Below are 6,328 nucleotides of genomic sequence, written 5' to 3'. Positions count from 1 at the left end.
AATAGAGACTTGGCCTTGAAGTCAGGAATTCCTAGGTTCGAGTCCTGACAGACACACAGTGGCTGTGTGACCCCGGGCAACCTCTGAATTGCTCCAAGTAACTAAAAACAACTATGACTTGCAGAGCAGGGACCAGTCTGCCATAGAAGGAGGAGTTTCTTCCCTGGGTGTTCTCTATATCAGTAAAATCACAAGTCTAGGCCTTTTTCTTTTTGTCCCCACTGTCCCTCCACCTGCAGCATTTTGGGGGAGTGGCAGGACATCTCTCTCTGGTTGATTTGATGGTGCGGCCATCTTCTCAGCACAGTTTCTTAGAGCTTGTGACAGATGGAAACTGACCACACATATTTTTAGAGTTCAGACATGAGCATCATGATTGTGAGTGTTCCTGAATTATGCTTGGACCTGCCAGAAAAAACTGTAGGTGGGCTGATTCTCTGGATTTTTGTCTAAACTTGCCATGGGTGGCCACCCAATTTGGAGAATTCACACTTTTTTAAGGACCTCCAATCTGTTCAGTAAGTCATAATCTGTACCACTTTTCCCTAAAAAATAAACTTCTGTCTGAGAATGTGAACTCTTTGAAGAAAAGGGGAATAAGAAAGGTCAAATTGGAGAGATAAAAGGATACTACCTTGCCCAAACCTCCCACCTTTCTTCATACCTTATAAAACATAATCTCCTTAGCTTATTCACCTTTCCAACCCTTTTTCATATAACATCCTTTAAAATAGTCTACACTGAAGTCAAAATGGACAGCTAACTGATCCCCAAACTCAACCTGCCATCTCCTGTGTCTGGGCATTCAGGTGAACTCTGCCTTCTAATCTCCTTCTCTTCTTTCTAGGTGCTTCTTTTTCTTTCTAAGTGCTACTTCCTTGATGAAGTCTTTCCTGATTTCTTCCTCAGATTTTCCTACAGTTATTTGTGTGGCTTTCCCCTTTGTTCTCATTATTCCTTTCATCTGTATTTTACTTACCTGTATATATGTCATATTACTCCCAGGAGAATATAAGGACAGAGGACAGAGATGGAGACATCTCTAGCACTGTAACATCAGTGTCTAGCACATAGTAGGCTCTTAAATGTTTGTTGAGTTAGATTGAATTACAACAGTTCTCACTTCAGTAGCACGTTGAACTAAAACTGGAATTGTACAGAGAAGATTAACATGTTCCCTGCACAAGGATGCACATACAAAGGGGTAAGAGTTATTGGTTTTACATTTGGTGGTTCTTTCTTTTTGCACATCAGTCAATAGCTTGTCAACTTCACTATTGAATTTATGCTTATTTATTTAGCTCTGATAGGTTTCATAGAACTACAGAACAAAGCATGAGCCTGTAGCATAATAACTCCTACCCCTCTATGTGTACATTTCCTAACTGCAAAGCCAGTCATTATCATTGTCTTGACTCCAATATAGGGATCTCAACTCTTCTCAGGACTAAGTGATGTCAAATTTAATCAAGTACCCTTCAGAGACAATACTCATTCCAACTTTCCTGCCCTTTTGTCTTGCTATTCCACAGACCTGGAATGCCTTCTTCCCATGTGTCCACCTATCCATAGACATTAACTTCTTATAGTAGGCTAGTCACTATGTGACAGTGACCCAATACTGCTCATTAAATGTAATGTGCAAAGATGGCCTAAGATAAAAATGTATAGCTGGGTAGATATTATTGGTTTCACTCCATTATTAAGCAATCCTTTCTTGTCCATGGTTTTTGAGTATATCTCTGTGAAGCAGTTCAAGCATATTGCTGAAATTCTAAGAAACACTGTTACCTCTGAGTCAACATGTTTTTCTTGTTCTCTTTACCAGAAAGTGATTTGTTTGACATTAGCATATGGATTACACATCAGTAGTTTTACCACATGTCATACCATTTGAGTGAAATTATTCAACTGAGTACATGGATTTTATGGGAGAAAAATGCCCTTAGGAGCTGTCATTCACTACCAAGCTACATGTGGTATTCACTTAATCTGCTCCATTTCAGTCAATTTTCTGACACTATTATTTCAGTAGAAACTTGAACCTTTGCATGGCATCAAAATGTCTTTCTAAGGTACACTTGCTTATGTTTCTTATCATGTAAAATGGTTGTTCCAATTTAAGAGAAATAAAAGAATCTGGAACCATTTTTTTTTTATCAAAAGACATTTATATAGTTATTTGTTGATTCCTATGTATCAATCCTTCACTAAATCTGTCATCTGATATAGTGCAAAGGGCAGTAGGCTCAGATGCATAAGCTCTGTGTTCAAGTCCTGACTGTCATATACTAGCTGTGTGACCTTACTCAAATTAATGTCATTGAGTATCATTTCCTCATCTGTAAAACAGAAAAACTAATACTTGGCCTGTCTTCTTCACGTGGTTATAGTGAGGATCAAATAAGATAATGTGTGTAAAGTGCAAATGAAAAGGGCAAAACAAATGTGAGCCGTTATTATTTAGTGCTTCTAAATTACATGATTCTTTTTCTCCAGGCTTTTGCCTTATAGGAACTCCTCCATTAATGCAGTTTAGTTAATCAAATAGAAAAATTACATATGATATACCTCTGAAAAAGACTGAATAGGAAAAAAAAGGAGTATGCCTTCTTCTCAGCCCTGTATGGCACTTTCACAAAAATTGTCCATGTAGTTGGGCATAAAAACCTCACAACCAAATGCAGAAAAAGCAGAAATATTAAATGCACCCTTTTCCAGACCAAATGCAATAAAAATATATTTAATAAATCTGGAAGCACAGATTAAAAATTGATTTGAAACAATATAAAACAATCTTAAAGAATGAGTGGGTCAAAGAACAAATCATAGAAATGATCAATAATTTCACTAAAGAAAAAGATGAGACAACATTCCAAAATTTCTGGGATGCAGTCAAAGCAAGTCAAAACTTGACTTAGGAGAAAATTTTTATTTCTAAACATGTACATCAGTAAAAGAGAGAAAGAGCAGATCAATGAATCGGGCATGCAACTAAAAAAAAAACTAGAAAAAGAGCAAATTTAAAATTTCCAGTTAAAGATCAAAATTGAAATTCTGAAAATCAAAGAAGAGATTAATAAAACTGAAAGTATAAATATATATACGTACATATGTATATAAAACTAGGAGTTGGTTTTATGAAAAAAAGCCCCAATAAAGTAGATTAGCCATTGGTTAGTTTGACTTTTTAAAAATTAAAGAAGAACAAATTAGTAGTATCAAAAGTAAAAAAGGATGAATGCACTACAAATGAAGATGAAATTAAAGCAATCACTAGGAAATATTTTGCCCAGTGATATGCCAATAAAACCCATTATCTAAGAAAAGTGGATGAATATTTACAAAAATATAAACTGCTCAGATTAATAGAAGAGGAAATAGAATATGTAATAACCTTATCTTAGAAAAAGAAATTGAACAAGCCATTAATGAGCTCCTAAGAAAAAAAATCCCCAGGACTAGACAGATTTACAAATGAATTCTACCAAATATTTAAGGAACAGTTAATCCCTATACTATATAAACTACTTGAAAAAATAGGTAAAGGAATCCTACCAAATTCCTCTTATGACACAAATAAGGTTTCGATACCTAAACCAGGGAGAGCAAAAACAGAGAAACAAAGCTATAGACCAATTTCCTTAGTGAATATCACAAAAAGTTTAAATAAAACATTAGCAAGGAGATTACAGGAATATATCACAAAGATTACGTACTATGATGCTGTGGAATTTATGCCAGGAATGCAGAGCTGGTTCAGTATTAAGAAAAAAAAATGATCAGCATAATTGACCACACTAATTTTTTTAAATCATATGATTATATCAATAGATGCAGAGAAAGCCTTTGACAAAATACAATTCCCATTCCTATTAAAAACCCTAGAAAGCATAGGAATAAATGGAACCTTTTTGAAAATTATAAATAGCATCTGTCTAAAACCACCAGCAAGCATTATCTGTAATGGGGATAAACTTGAAGCTTCCCAGTAAGATTAGGGATGAAGCAAAGATGGTCATTATTACTACTTTTATTCAGTATTGTATTAGAAATGCTAACTATAGCAATAAGACAAGAAAAAAATTGAAGGAATAAAAATAGGCAACGAGGAAACAAAACTATCATTCTTTGCAGATGATATGATGGTATACTTAGAGAACCCTAGAGAATCAACTAAAAACCTAGTGGAAACAATTAACAACTTCAGCAAAGTTGCAAGTTATAAAATAAACCCACACAAATCATCAGCATTTCCATATACTACCAACAAAACCCATCAGCAAGATATAGAGAAATCCCATTTAAAATAACTTTGGACAATGTAAAATACATGGGACTCTACCTACTAAGAAAAATCCAGGAGTTATAGGAACACAATTATAAAATACTTTGCTTGTAAATAAGGATAGATCTAAACAATTGGAGAAATATTATTTGTTCATGGGTAGGCTGAGACTGTAAAATAAAAATGTCAATTCTGCCTAGGTTAACTTACTCATTCAGTGCCATACCAAATTACCAAAGAATTATTTTATAGAGCTAGAAAAATAATAACAAAATTCATTTGAAAGAACAAAAGGTCAAGAGTATCAAGGGAATCAATGAAAAAATGGAAAGCAATCTAGCAGTTTGAAATTTGAAAATACATTACAAAACAATAATCATTAAAACAATCTGGTACTGGCTAAGAAATAGAGTGATGGATCTGTAGAATAAATTAAGTATACAATACACAGTGGCAAATAACCATACTAGTCTAGTGTTTGATAAACCCAAGATCCAACACAAATTGCTGGGAAAACTAAAAAGCAGTTTGGCAAAAACTAGGCATTGGCCAACATCTCACACCATTTTTCTTGATAAGGTCAAAATGGATTAATGGTTTAGATATAAAGGGTATACATAAGTAAATTAGGGGAGCAAGGAAAAATGCACCTGTCAGATATGCAGATAAAGAATTTATGACCAAACAAGAGATAGAAAGGGTCATGAGAAGTAAAATAGATAATTTTGATTTCCTGAAATTATGCACAAACAAAATCAATGCAGCCAAAAATTAGAAGGAAAACAGAAAACTAGGGGAAATTCCTTATAGCAGTTTTCTCTGATAAAGGCCTCATTTCTCAAATATGTAGGGAACTGAGCCAAATTTATAAAACTAAGAGCCATTCCCCAGTTGATAAAAGGTCAAAGGATATAAATAGGCAGTTTTCAGAGGAAGAAATCAAAGCTATCAATGGTCACATGAAAAAATCCTCTACTACTGATTGGGGAAATGCAAATTAAAATAACTCAGAGATACTACCTCATACTATCAGATTGACTAACTTGGCAGAAAAGGAAAATGATTGCACAAATAAAGTTAGATATAAGTAATTGGAAAGACATCAGTTGCTCGTGGGTAGGCTGAACTAATAATGACAGGTCTACCTAAATTAATGTACTTATTCAGTGCCATACTAATCAAACTACCAGACAATTATTTTCTGGAGCTAGAAAAAATAATACCAAAATTCATCTGGAAGAACAAAAGGTCCAGAATATCAAGGAAATTAATGAAAAGAAATGCTAGGGAAGGTGGTCTAGCCCTGCCAGATCTCAAATTGTATTATAAAGCAGCAATCATCAAAACCACTTGGTACTGGCTAAGAAATAGTGGGGTAGATCAGTGGAATAGGTTAGGTACTCAAGACACGGTAGTCAGTGAATATAGCAGTCTACTGTTTGATAAACTCAAAGACCTCAGCTTTTTGTATAGGAACTCACTGTTCGATAAAAATTGCTGGGAAAATTGGATAACAGTGTGGTGGAAGCTGGGCATACATCAATGCCTGACGCTGTCCACAAGAATAAAGTCCAAATGTATACATGATTTAGATATAAAGGCTGATACTATAAACAAATTAGGGGATCAAGGCATAGTATATTTGTCAGATTTATGGAGAATGGAGAAATTTATGACCAAAGAGGAGATAGAGAATATTATGAAGTGCAAAATGGATAATTTTGATTACATTAAATTGAAAAGTTTTTGCACAAACAAACCCAATGCAACCAAGTTTAGAAGGGAAGCAGAAAACTGGGAAAGAATTTTTGCAACTAGTGTCTGTGATAAAGGCCTCATATGCATATATGTGTGTGTCTGTGTGTATGTATGTATGTGTGTAAAAAGAACTGAGTCAAATTTACAAGAATACAAGTCATTCCCCAAATGATAAATGGTCAAAGGATATGAACAGGCAGTTTTTGAGGAAGAAATTAAAGCTATCCATAGTCATATGAAAAAAATGCTCTAAATCACTATTGATTAGAGAGATGCAAATCA

General features: G+C 34.4%; 1 non-coding gene across 1 annotated transcript; it reads left to right on the top strand.

The window, feature by feature from the left end:
* The first annotated feature begins 1,115 nt into the window (after positions 1 to 1,115).
* On the top strand, positions 1,116 to 1,223 carry LOC140497898 (U6 spliceosomal RNA). The gene has a single exon (XR_011964905.1). It is a non-coding gene; the product is annotated as a U6 spliceosomal RNA (small nuclear RNA).
* Positions 1,224 to 6,328: the final 5,105 nt, after the last annotated feature.

Source organism: Notamacropus eugenii, chromosome 3 (assembly GCF_028372415.1).
Source record: "Notamacropus eugenii isolate mMacEug1 chromosome 3, mMacEug1.pri_v2, whole genome shotgun sequence".
NCBI lineage: Eukaryota > Metazoa > Chordata > Mammalia > Diprotodontia > Macropodidae > Notamacropus > Notamacropus eugenii.
This window is presented reverse-complemented; position numbering and strand designations above follow the sequence as displayed.